Consider the following 14,017-nt stretch of genomic DNA (forward strand, 5'->3'; position numbering starts at 1 on the left):
CCTATGGTCTCACCATATCATATCATATCATTTAGTATGCGATGGTGTCTCGTGTCTCTGTACAGTGGAATTTGAATTAAGCAGATATAGTAAAGATCTATGGTACAAATTATAACTTAACTAAATACAGTACATCTTCAGGGGAAATTACTGTACTCTTTATGATACACAGTAAATATATTGGACAGAAGTATTTAGCAGTGCATAGAAACACATTTTTTATTAACATTAACAGGGTTAATATGTGGAAAATTCTTACTACATTGAACATTTTTCTCAGATCTTTCTTCTCCCTGTGAAATACGAGATAGCTCGCTCTCTCTCTTTGGGTTCAAAAAATATTCAAATGAAAGAGTCTGAGGAGGAGAAATCCCTCTTTGGTTAAACTGCTCACATCTCACACTGTGGTGAGGGATCTCAAATAGATAGTGCTTTGATTGAAGAAGTCACAAGCCGAAACAGCTGGGTACTACTGATGTATACTGTACACACAGCAAGTCTCTGGCGTCAGCAGGAGTATTTTGACAGTACACACAGTTAATGTATATATGGTGCACATATATTGACTCAAATAGCTTGATTGGGTATTGGTGACAATGGGGCCGATCTATTAAATTCAATTCTATGCTTATACTATATACAATATAGACGGATATTTAGATTTCTGTTTAAGTTTTGACCAATATGTTGCTGCATTAAAAAGGTTTACAATTGAATCGTAATTCCTGTTCATTTTAAAGATGTTTTACCAAGTTGCTGGTGTACCATTTATTATTTAAACAATAAATAACAATTCAATAAATGTATATCCATGTGCAGTATTTATTTATCAAGCCTGATGTTGCCTTAAGGCTGTCCCACAATAAAAGATTTTTCAAATCTTAAAAGATTTTTCAAATGTGACCCCACACACACATAACCACATGTTCTGTTAAATGTAACAGTTTAGTTCCTGTAGTGTGTGGGGAGCAATGATTTGGCCAAAACAGCACAACACAAGCTAACAGATTCCATTCATGAACAACAAGAGTCCCCAATAAAAAAAACGTAAATCTCGCAAAATCTCTCGTGATCAAACGGGAACCAACATGAGGGGCGATGTTAGTTTTTCCACTACTTAGTACTGAAAATTCACAAAGATAAAAGATAAATAATAAATGAAGTCATGGAGACATGTTAAATAAACACTTGTGTTGTTGCCACAAATCAACAAGTTGGTCCTCCATTTCTGAGCTCCATCTTACTACGACTTTATGCTTTGCGTTTTGCATAAGATCATGCATTAGCCGCGGCCGCCATGACGGCGGTGGTTGTCCTTCCGCTTCAGTCAGCTTGGTTCTCAGTTGGCTGTCGTTCTTTATCACGTGACTGCGTCATCGGCTGTCCTCGGGGTTCCCTGCACATAACAGGATATCCGATCATAAACATATTTAATATTTGAAACCGGTGTGGCCGATTGGTGGATGTAAAGAGCACTCTTAACATACCTCACACCACAGGAATATCTAATAATCTTTAGAACCATCAAAACATCGGGGCTTTGCTGATGATTGACCAAATTCGTTTTGATTGTCATGTAGTGTGTGCCTGGCATTACACATAAAAGAATGATCCAGTCACTTCCACACAGTGAGGCATACAGTTTATTTATTAAACACTAGTATCAAAACGGTACTCAGGATCAGCCGATACCCAAAGCCCAGGTACTGCTATCGGTATTGGGACTGAAAAAGTCGGATCGGTGCATCCCTAGTTCAAACCATAGCGTTTTATTACAATGCACAGAAAAAAGAGTAAAGAGTAAAGAGTAAAGGCACACTTTAGTCCACTATCTTGTGTTAATTGAGGCCTGCTTTGGTTTAAAATCAGGCATGGTATTTAGAAACAGATTAGGATTTACCATCATAATCCGGCTCGAAAATTGAATAAATATTCTGAAAATTAAAAAAGACAGATGACAGGAAAAGCATGACGGAATCAGGAGAAAATCAGTGCAGACAACAAGATAAATTAAGTTACATGAAATGAAGCACATCAGCTCTATTGGGATCTCCACAGCAACGGACATGGCTATGGAGGCAGAAAATAACTGTTTCTAAAAGAGGTGTTGTTGCATGTAACAAATGGCAGATAACAACGGCAAAAAGGGGGAAACCGACAGCAGCCAAAGTGAGTGATACGACTACAGGTGAGATTGATCAAAACAGTACGACTGAACACGGAAACACTGAGGCTTGTCATCGTTCTCATTGGCTTAGAAAGTAACTGCAAGTATCTCCAGCAAATGTGTAAGTGAGTCACAGAGATGAAAATGGTTCCAGCTCAAAGCCTTTCTCAGTTGTTTCCAATTACTGTCAGCAGTGATCTGGAACAAGAGAGAGCTCATGGAGGTATGGGCTTTTGGGACCTTTAAAAGGATGAGGCAGATCTGATGCTGAAGTGTTGCAGTAGAAACACAAAGTTTGTTGAGAAATGGTCATCAGTTGTCAAAGATTTGATTTTTGGTTAGTTTGTACTTGTCAGATGTCATTTTTTGTGTGTTCTCATTTTGTTTAAGTTCTAGATTTAGTATTTTTGTCAGACATAGCATAGTGCAAATATAGTAGAAATTCAGGAAATGCAAGTTTTTTAAGTTCCAGGCCTGTAGGGGATTCGCTACAGTAACAGATAAAGTGCATTATTCATTGCGCCTACATTCTTTGTAATGCCGACAGTAGAGATGTGACTCACTCATGAATGTACTGTAAGGCGGTGGGTTTTTTCTGTAAAATGACCTAGCCTCCATTGTGAGTCAGTACTTTTTCCTTTGTTGGAAATGTGAATTTGCAGTCTCACACTCTTCTATCGTCAGTTGCCTTATAAATGCTAACAGTGTCAAATGATGGAGTGGCTAAGAAATAGATGACGGCATATGTTGACAATGCATAGTTTTTAGTAGAATATTGATTCACATTATGGCTCGAGGCAAGGGAAAGGCTTTTTTTTTATGTGGAGTGCAATGTTCATTTTCTATAATTATAGTTTAGGTGAGACAGCATTCTGTCTGAAAGGACAGATCTTTCCTTTCACAAAAGCTGTCATACATACAGAGACATACAGTAGCTGGAAATGTCTCAATGCAGCAAATTGATTTTGCATAAATTACATTATCAACCAACTGCAAATTGGCTCAACATAAGATAACTATATGCTGGGTAGTACAGCTTCATTGTCTGTCAGACAGCGGACATTGATTGGGGAAAATCATTCCTTCCCCCACATAAAACAGATGGCAATGCCAGACTTCATAATGGAGAGGTAAGGAAATGACCATTCAGGTTCATCAAGTTCTCGAGAGAAAGAGTTGCAACACATTATTACATGCTTATACATACAGTAAGTGTCGTGTCATAGTTAGGGGCGTGGTTTATAGGATGGAGTCGCCGTGAGAGAAAACAATCCTTTCCACCCGCCCGGATATGCTCGGAAAGCTTGTTTTTTTAATATCAGAAATTTACGTACAAAAGTGCCATGTCTTATATAGAGTCCTTGTCCTTACTCGACAAAGAATGTTACATACAAAAATTAGACAGAATCGGAATAGATTATTGTCCATATCTTATAAAAGACTGGACAAATGACTCAACTAAATGGCCTTAAAGGGACTGTTTGTAAGAATCAGAAATGTCTGTGGCCGTTAAGTCAACAAAAGTCAGCATCCTGTTGCTCGCGCTTGCTCGCTCTACATAGACATGAACGAGCATCGCTCAAAACAGTGAGGCGACACACGTCAGCTAAAAGCACAATATCACTCTATATTTCAGCTGCTTGGCAGTAATGTTAGCTGACCAGACGGAGGTCTCTCCAAGAATCAATGCTGATCCTAGTGTTGGCTTTTCCTGCCTCAACCCCTCGACCGCGGCCGGAGGGAACAGGGGAGACACCGGAGTTTTGGTCGGAGACGATAACGTTTCTCTCTGCGGAGCCCCGTCACTTCACAAGACACGGGAAACCTCTGTTGGTCTGGAGGAGCTGCAGCAGTTACTTCTGTAGTGTGCGCGCATGCACGTGAGAGTGAAATAGCGAGAACGATCGCGGTGTGTGAGTGAAGGCAGGCAGAGGAGCAGAGGAGCAGAGTACAGCAGAGACTCCGGTCCTGGAGATCAAAGCTACGGTCTCCCCCACGTCCTCCGACCGCGGGCAACACTGTTTAACAGACGGGCTTCACTAGATACAACCAAGAGGTTTTGGTGCTTCCGTGTAGTTTGTGTTGGAGTCTGAGTCTGAACAGCGTAGCCACACGCGAGCACGCATGGGACACCGACCCGCAATGATTTATACGTGAAAGAATCGGTATCAGGCGCTGATGGGGCACTGACCAAGCGTCAGTGTTTGACCAGTTGGGACTGAAAACGGGTAATGCAGGATATGTGAATTTGACACTTTAGAGACTCATCTTCCAAAAATATTATAAGCCTTAATGACACCTGCTTGACTAATACTGCTGCTTTCTAATTCTAAGTATCTAATTTAAACTTCTACTGCTGTACTGCTGCAATTCTATATTCTGCGGCAAGACCGAGACTTAATTTAGCCGTGAGAAGAAAAATCTGATCAGGACAAATTACTGCAAGGTTTTAAAAAGCCAATTAAAAACCCTAGACAGTATAGTTATTTGCCTAGATGATAAAAATCCAAGGGGGATTAAAAAAAGAACTTCTGGATTGCTGGGCAGAGAGAGGTTTTCTTTTTTTTTACCACTCGAGAGAGCTCTTGCTGATTTTATTTCTGCTGGGTTCTCCGGCTCCCCATTCACCAAGTCAGCACAGACAGTTTGATCCTGCAGGACTCCCATTTTCCACAGGGTAATAAGAGTTAAAGAGTGAGGGCTAGGCTATCGTGTTCACGGTCACTCGGTAAGCAGCAGATTTTCTGCAGAAGCACAGCGTGTCCCCCGTGGCCTCCCCTATAGTGCAAAAAGTGGAGAAGCAATTGTGTGAGGATTATCAGTCTCCTATTACTGCAAATGTCACTGCATCAGCACCACTCAACATGATTATGGCAATAGGGAAACACATCGGCAGTGTTTACAGACTCCTAAACCAAGAGCTGGGAGAATGGAGCTGCTTTTGCTGTAGGCCAAGAGGGAAATTAACAGATAATCAAAAAACACTGACCCTCTACTGCTGTAAAACCAGCATATAGCAATGAACACATCCTTTGTATTTCCTCTAAGCAATTACAAAGACAATAGATAGATTAAATCTGACTGCAACAGTGGAGTATAAATAATGGAACAACATTTACTGAAGTGCTAATAGTGCATGAGACAACATTATTACTCATTAGCTGTTTAGCAGACAGTGAACATTTCTTTAGGGGCTGAAATCTCCTGATGGACTTTTATGAACACACCAAAGAGAATCTCGACAGTACAAATGAGCAACAAAAATCTAAATAAATCAAATTACGAAATGAATACAATTAGAATGATAAAAGAAAGTCTTCGGCAGATGGTCCTCCATATATTCCTTTTCTTCTCCTGTATCCCGGCTCTCCCGTTGCTCCATAACGTCTGCTAAAGAAATGGACTTGGATATCATAATAACCCTGAGAGGCTTTAGCTTTGCTCCACTTCTGTCTGTGAATCTGACATCAAAGCTTGTGCTCCTAATCCCTCTGCCCTGTGGAGGTAAACAGGGGGGGCACGCGTGTCGATACCTGGCCTGTTATGATGACGAAGGACTACCGCGTGCTGCGCGGGGGCACCCTGAGCTGGATTAAAACAAAGTAATCCGCTCTGTGGAGAGCCGGGGAATAGCCGCAGAGGTACCAGAGGTTAAGCAAATAAACAATGTGCTCCTTTTTATGGGAAATCTTTAGCAACACCCTCTGTTGCTGCGGCACAATAGCTACACATTACTTCCTGTCTCTTGTTGCCGTAGACATGCAGGGCTGTTCATCCTGATGGCTTCATGTATAATGGTTGGTTACTCAGATCCAGGCCGCAACGTTAGTCACATTTTTACTGAAAGCAATGGATATCAAGGGGAAACTGTTTATTTTGTGCTATAATAGGTAATGTCCACATCCCCCCAGTTTTGCCCCAAAACCTGTAGGCTACAGTTTGCACTGTATATTGTGTATTTTATGACATTTTTTTAATTAGTAAACAAGTTTTACGGCACCCCCTGTGAGGGAATGTAGAGATGCATTGTGTAGTTTATGGTTGAGCCAGGCTGAATGCAGCAAGGCTGTCAGGAGCCACTGATGTCTCCTACTGCGGGAGACATTGTTACATGTGGTGGGATCCAGCATCATAAATCTCAGTGCAGTGCATTGTTGTAGGGTTCAGGCACTGCACATGACTGTAGTTTTAATTCAGGAGTAAAATAATGGAATGGTATTTAAATGTATTTACAATAACATGACAGATTCCTGGTGTGATTGGTTTTCTAGCAGCGGTTTTCTTCATGCAGAAAAATTGATTTGTATTTTGTTGCTGAATGGCGTGCAGTAGCCCACTGTGGCTCTATACGGTCAGTGTGACACTGAGATTAGAGCACCCTCGCAAATATCTTTTGGGGATTTTGTGAAAAAGAGTTATGAAATAGTAAAGAGTTGTATTTATGGTTTTTAATAGGCCAGTGTCAAATTCATGGGCTCACCGTCATATTATCTGATTTACAGTTGTTGAAAGTGGTGAGATGCACTGATACAGACAGATGTTTGCTGCAAATTGGCCAAAACCCCCCCCCCAAAAAACATTAGTAGTGCCTAATAATAGTGAGTTTCAATGTTGATTTTAACACTTAGATACCTGATTTAAAGCAGCAGTGGGTATACCTGTTGCAAATATGATTAAAAAGTTTTATTTTAATAAAACGCTCACTATATCCTGACGGTAGTGCATGAGAAAGGTAATCTGAAAAAAAATAAGTCATAGTATAGTATGTCGTAAAAAAGTCATAGTATAGTATGTCGTAAAAAAGTAATAGTATAGTATGTCAGAACATTTTTAAAAAGTCATAGTATAGTATAGTATGTCGAAAAAAACTCATAGTATAGTATGTCGAATCCTTCTTTAAAAAGTTATGGTATAGTATGTCAGAAAAAAATTTAAAAGTCATAGTAAAGTATAGTATGTCGAAAAAAAGTCATAGTATAGTATGTCGAAAAAAAACATAGTATAGTATGATCATGTGCCTCTGTGTTCTCTGGTGCTCCTAATGGCATCTGCAAGATTTCACAGACCGGAGGAAAACAACCAATCAGAGCCGAGCTGGAGCCTTGCCGTCTGTGAGCAGCTGTCAATCACTGGTGAACCCCGATCAAATGGTCAAACTAGGCAGCGCTGATCAAATATGAATCAATATTCTGTTACTGTAATGCCTATTTTTGGCAATAAAATGTTTTCAGAAACATCTCGTAGTGTACTGTTTAGCTGTAAAATGAGAAAGTTTGTGTGACCCGGCAGCCATGTTGAGATCAGAACACTACAAGATGTTTCTAAAAACATTTGAGGCGAAAAAGACATTACAGTAACAGAATATTAATTCATATTTGATCAGCCCTGCCTAATTTGACCGTTTGATCGGAGTTTGGGAGTGATTGACAGCTGCCTCCATTGAATGAACAGCCAATAGGAACGCTCTCTTTCTGAAATGACCTGTGATTGGCCAAAGTCTCCCATCACGGGCTAGATGTTCTAAAGCCTGAAAACAGAGCCATGAGGAGGTGCAGAAGTCTAGTTATCTCTCAGAACACTTGAGATACAAAATGCTGAAAAGTTATTATGGATTTGTTGCCCAATGATGCCAAAAGTATTCTGCCTACTGCCACTTTAAGTAGCCAGGTTTGTGCCAAAATGATTTACAATATGTGTCAATACTTTTGGTTTTTGAACTATGCTGCCCTCCTCAGTCTGAACTGCATGACATGTTGCAAACTTGCATTTCAAGATAAAACTTTTTATTTATCTTGAGGGAAGTTGTTGCAGTGAAAAGTCAGAAAGAGGGCAAATATATAGAGTGCAAGTTCTTATACAAGGCACATGTTTGATTCTAATTTAAAAACACAAATTCAAGAGCAGTTCAGTATCTGCCTAAAAAGTGGTCCTAGAACATTTTGTTCTACACACTGAAATTGAATGACATTATAACAGTGTGTAGACCAAGACATAAAACAACAATAAAACCAAAATGAGTTGTGTCTTAAGAGCAGCTTTGCCCCTCAGAATCTGACAACAAAAATCTGAATTGGCCTCAGCATGCACACTTACGCACCTCAGTCACTCAGCCACTCTTCCAAGCAGCCAACCATGATTAAAACCATGATTGCATCAACCGAGGCACAGAGGAGAAACAAATAAGACCGAATAGCAATTTTGGGATTTGGGATATGTGGACATGTAACTGTAATGTTTTCCCAAAGTATTGTGGTGGAGCGTAGCCGGAACTGTCATAACGACCCATGGATGATTTATGGTTTACTTGGGTAGAAACAGAGGGATTTTAAGTGGAGCGGGCTGCTTTCTGAGGTGTTGTGCCACCTCTCACCTGCTGATAAAAAACAACACACGTACAAAAGTAAAACTAGTGAGGTGAACCAATCCTATAGATTTCCCCGGGCTGATGTACATTCCAGGCCTGCTGGGAATGTTGTGCAGATGTTGAGTGAGATTTGATTGTGGGTTCAGAGGGATAGTGTGTGCATTTGTGTGTCTTTGTATGTGCAGTGAAAGAGGAGGGTGGTCTTGTAACACTGCAGCTGTGTTGTTACTTACAATCAATCCAGTGTTACCACATTAAAGGTGCAATCTATAATCTGAATGTAAAAGGGCCTCCCGGCCACCAAAATTCAAAACACGAGTGGAAGCCGCTCACTGCCAAACTACTGTGATTGACTGACAAACACAGACCATGTTAATAAAAAATATGTCTGTTTTAAGATTACATTGGTAATACTAAATATTACTGATATAAAATAATGTTTTCTGAGTCTCTCTCATTAGTATTTATAGATGACACTCTACATTATCAATAAGTCAAATTCCTCAGTGATATGTGTGAATATGTTTAAAAATGTTTAAAATCCCAGCATGCACTGTTAGGATAAACCCTCAGCTGTTTGGTTCACATACTTTATAGAGACCATAGACTAGAAGTGGACGTAGTCACCGTGACGTCACCCATTAGTTTGTGAACTGCTGTTTTGGAGCCTTGAGTTTGGCATTTTGGCCGTCACCATCTTGTTTTTTTGCAACCGAAAGAGACACAAGAGGGTGGAACTAAGTCCAACTGGAGATTTTTAGGTGACACATATGTTACTATTAACTTTTATGTACTGAAAACGCACTGTGAAAGGACTAAAGTTGTAAGACAAAAATGCGGACAACTTCCAGACAGGACAACACCGTGGTAGGGACATGTCACGCCCTAAAGCATCCTCTGCTTTATGGTCTATTTGACTCTAAATGGGACCATAATTTACTAAATGAACATCATGCTGTATTGAAGAAGACTTGAAACTAGCAATTGAGACCATAAACTCATGTTTCCAATTGATTAAAATATTTAATCGTGATTAATCGCACATTTTTTAACTGTTCAAAATGTACCTTAAAGTGAGTGTCAAGTATTTAGTACTCTTATCAACATGGGAGTGGGCAAATATGCTGCTTTATGCTTATATATATATATATAGATATATATATATATCTATATATATCTATATATATAGATATATATATATATGCCCTAGTAGTTTCCCATGTTTACTGTGGTAATAAATCAAATAATTTTCTCATAGACTTCTATACAATCTGACTTCTTTTTGCAACCAGAGGAGTCGCCCCCTGCTGGCCGTTAGCAAGTTTAAGGCACTTCCCAATTGGCTTCACTTTTCAGACCCAGAGTTTGCCCACTGGTAGAAACACAAATCCCCACTCACATTATCATATACTGTATGGGCAATTTAAAGTCTCCAATTAACTTAAAGTGCAGGAGATTGTGAGAAAAAAAGTTTCTAGTATTGAATTTTGCACATCTCAACATAAATCGAAGTCTTGCAAATGTTAGAGAAGGATTTGTTTTCATTTCCAGGCAAACAATGCCAAACCAACAACTGTTTCTCATAAAAAACACCATGGCTGAGTCACAGAGCCGCTTCATGATCTGACCACACAGCTTACTGCCAACACTATTGTGTACAATCCTACAGATGGGGGGAGCTTTTGACTACTTCCCTTTTGGTGCAATAATGCAGCACCTGCATGCATTAGAGTCTGCTGCAGCTCCTGCTGCATGAAAAGGGGGACTGCACTGCTGAGGCACGGCATTCAGGCCAAACTATTCCTGATTAAGCCAAAGTAGCTCAAAGCCAACTGAAGAAAACTCTCTAAATTCATCCACTGGGGACTAGAGATATACCACTATTATTTTTTTTTCTCCAAAAGTCACTGCCCTGCAGAGCGCTTTAGCTTTCCTGAGCAACTCAGAGGAGTGTGTTGAGACTTTGGCAACACTTACCCTGTATAAATTGTTAACATCGATCCCAGATGATGCACCTGCTTGTGCATCCTGCAGGGGATTATACAGTATATCATAGTTAGAGGCAGCATCTCAAAGAGGAATCTCATTACAATTTGTCCATGAAGAAATAGGAAACTAAGATAGATGAACAAATAATGCACACATTCACTTTCAGTCTCTAAATTTGGCAACAAGGATGCTTTATCTTAATTTTTTTCTGCTGTACTATTCTCAATATATTTTTATGGTGGATTATGTGTTGTATTTTATGCTTTATGTATTGAGCACTATAAAGTTAATGCACCAGCGGTGTCCTATTTATGAGGCAAATTCAATTTTGCTATTGAATTTATGAATGCCTGCATAATGCAGGTATTATCCCGTTCCCGCCACATTGACAGTGCACACACACATGCAGCTATTCAATCAGTGTTATTCCTCTGCTCGTCTGACAGCTCTGTCTGGGTTTATAAGCATGAGTAAGAGTCTCCCACTGTGCTCCAAGGACTAGCTGACGTTTTGGATAGTATTCAGGGTATCTTTGGTAGAAAGGGTAACATTTGCTGGTGCAGAACTCGAGGCACGCTGAAATAAACACTGTCAGTTCAAACAGCTATAGTACAATTGAGTATTCTGTCAGTCCACGAGTGTTTGCATGGATTCAGCGACAGTGCAGATGCTCATAATTGTGTCTCTTTTTTGCGTGACAGATCGGCATCAAATTATTAGATAAATATTCAAACAATTTAACATCAATTATTATCCACAACATGTTACATCATGCCTTCACCAGTAGTAAAAGAAAAGAAATATAAAATGCTGTCCCACTTGTATTTCTTTCCTGGAAAGTACGCATCCACCTGCCATCACATTTCTCATGCATTTTTTAGAGTCAACTGTTCTCATGCCAGGATGCACATGAAAAAGCCTATCTGGTCTTTGTGAGAATCCATCTGCATGTCTTTAAAGTCCGCTATTAGAAAGTTAAATGAGCACATGAATATCCCTGGAGATCGTTTACCTGCATTGGATGGAAAATAAGATTTTTATGGTGGAGCAGACAGTACAATGCAGCCACAAAGTAGAATGGATAGCCTCGGTCCAAAGCTTATTTAACACTTGATGTCATGCGGCTACATCATTTGTGCAGGCGGAATAACTCATTTGGAAAATGAAAAGTCCCTCGGAGTGATGTGTGCGATCTAATCGGCCGCAATATTGTATGGTTTGTAGATTGCTTCTTTGTCAGCCACTCCGCCGGGTGCAAAAATGGTTGGTTAATATGTCAGGCTGGATAGTCTGAAGGACTAAGTGTGGCTGTAAAAGAGTCTGAAATTTGTTTTGAAGAAACTTCTCATTACTAAGATATATTGTTCACTCTCCTTGGTTATCTATGAAAATGTCAAAAAGCTAAACAAAATACAGGGAAAAGTAGCAGCCATGAAACAGATGATATTCACTGCTGTTCACAGATTCCATACAAAACCCCATCGAGCATATTTGTTGTTGCAGTTATGCATATTGACCAATGGATGGAGCCCAAAGACAGAGCTTTCCAGGCCTGTTGCTGGTCACTTCAAGGGGATTCAGCCTGCGAGGTTCATGATATGGAGGCTGCATAAAACATGATGCTTCTCCTCAGCCTTCAGCAATATGACAACATGAAGACCTAATTTCATCGCCGTCTGGCCAAAGTTTATTATTTTGTTTTCTTTTAGCAATCAACTATTTCAAGGGCTCATCACTCAGAGCAAGATCTTCATTTTGTTGTGAAAATTGAAAGCTCCAAGGCAGTTTTACATTAATGTAGGTCAACAAGGTATTAATAGAAACAACAAGGAGAAAACATGTATGATACTGGTCTCTTTCTTTGGTGACTCATCACATTTATATCTGGAGGCAGCAGTGTTTTCATGCGGCTCAGTCGGGTCTTTCTGGAGCTGTCCGCCCACTCACGGCTCCCATGTAAATACAGTTGTTTGTTATGAGCTATGGTTCCAGCTAAAGGTTGGAGGCGCTGACCTCGGTCCAGCTCTAATTAATCAGAGCGGTGCAGCGTCCCACACCATTAACCTTACAGGAGTGAGAGGTTCGTAAATGGCACACAGGCCAGACCGACGAGATGACGCCCACTGATTTCATGAACTCAGACTCTGCTGGAGTTTAGCTGTTAGGTCGGCAGTAATCTATACATATCACAACAGAGAGCTAGCAATGTAGTCCGTTTTCAGCAAATCACCTGTCCTGTTTACTTAATTATTAACTATTACTTAATACGTCCCAAAATGACTCATCTTTTGGTGATTGTCCTATCTAGAAACGCAACTTAATCAGCACATAAAAAGCATTGATATTGGACAATTCTGCAAAAACCCTAGATGGATTGTTCAATGCAGACGGCAACCTCCAGTTCTGAAAAGTGAAGCCAATGCAGAAGTGCCTTTAACTTGCATTCTTTCTAACAGCCACCAGGGGGCGATTCCTCTGGTTGCAAAAAGAAGTCTGTTTGTTTAGAAGTCTATGAGAAAATGAGCCTACTTCTCACTTGATTTATTACCTCAGTAAACATTGTAAACATGAGTTTATGGTCTCAATCGCTAGTTTCAAGACTAGCAGACAGGCAGTTACCACGGCGTTGTCCGGTCTCTGAGTTTTCTGTGTTTTCGTCTTACAACTTTAACCCTTTCACGGTGTGTTTTCAGTCTGTGTAAGTTAATTGTAACATTTTGGTCGCCTAAAAATGTTTTATTCAACTTTCGGTTGTTTGACCACCAAAATGCAGAACTCAAGGATTCAAAACTGTAGTCCACAAAGCAATGGGTGATGCTATGGTGACTACCACCTCCTATATATACAGTCAACATCCAATTCTCATTTTTTTAGAATATTTGCACAACAGCTATGGTATGATTAAGGTTAGGGAAAGATTGTGTTTAATAAGAAATGCATACAGTAATTGCTTGTCTGTGACAGGAAACAAACTCCAGTCTCTTGCAAGAAAGTCAGACACGCTACATGTATACATACCGTATACCACGCATACTGTATACCACGCCCACCTGCACTCCCTTCCTTTCCACTTTGTTACATTGAGATTACTCTACCTCCTGCTTTGGCACTAAACTTTGGCATTGGTCATAAATGTGAAGTGTGGAATCGTCCAATATGGACTTAATACCTTTGGATTGAGAGGCAACAGCTTTGGTTGTTTGATTAAGCAGGTTTAACCAATGTACAATATGTTTGAGCTCAGTAGCAAAGCAGGAAGCAAAGTGACGTTCTTACACCAATCTGAAAGGTGTTATCTAAAATTCCCACTAAAGGCGAGACATCATAGTCATGTAAGTGCTATTGAAGCATTCAATCCACATCGACTCTGACCTCCATTCTGAACTTGTTACTGGCCTCAGAACCAAATAGGCTCAAAGAGAAGTATACAAGAAAGACACTGAAAGATGAACACCATGATATTTTCAGAAAGTAGGAGATTTGTGTGATTTTCAGTG

Source organism: Sebastes fasciatus, chromosome 7 (assembly GCF_043250625.1).
Source record: "Sebastes fasciatus isolate fSebFas1 chromosome 7, fSebFas1.pri, whole genome shotgun sequence".
In the NCBI taxonomy this organism is placed as follows: domain Eukaryota; kingdom Metazoa; phylum Chordata; class Actinopteri; order Perciformes; family Sebastidae; genus Sebastes; species Sebastes fasciatus.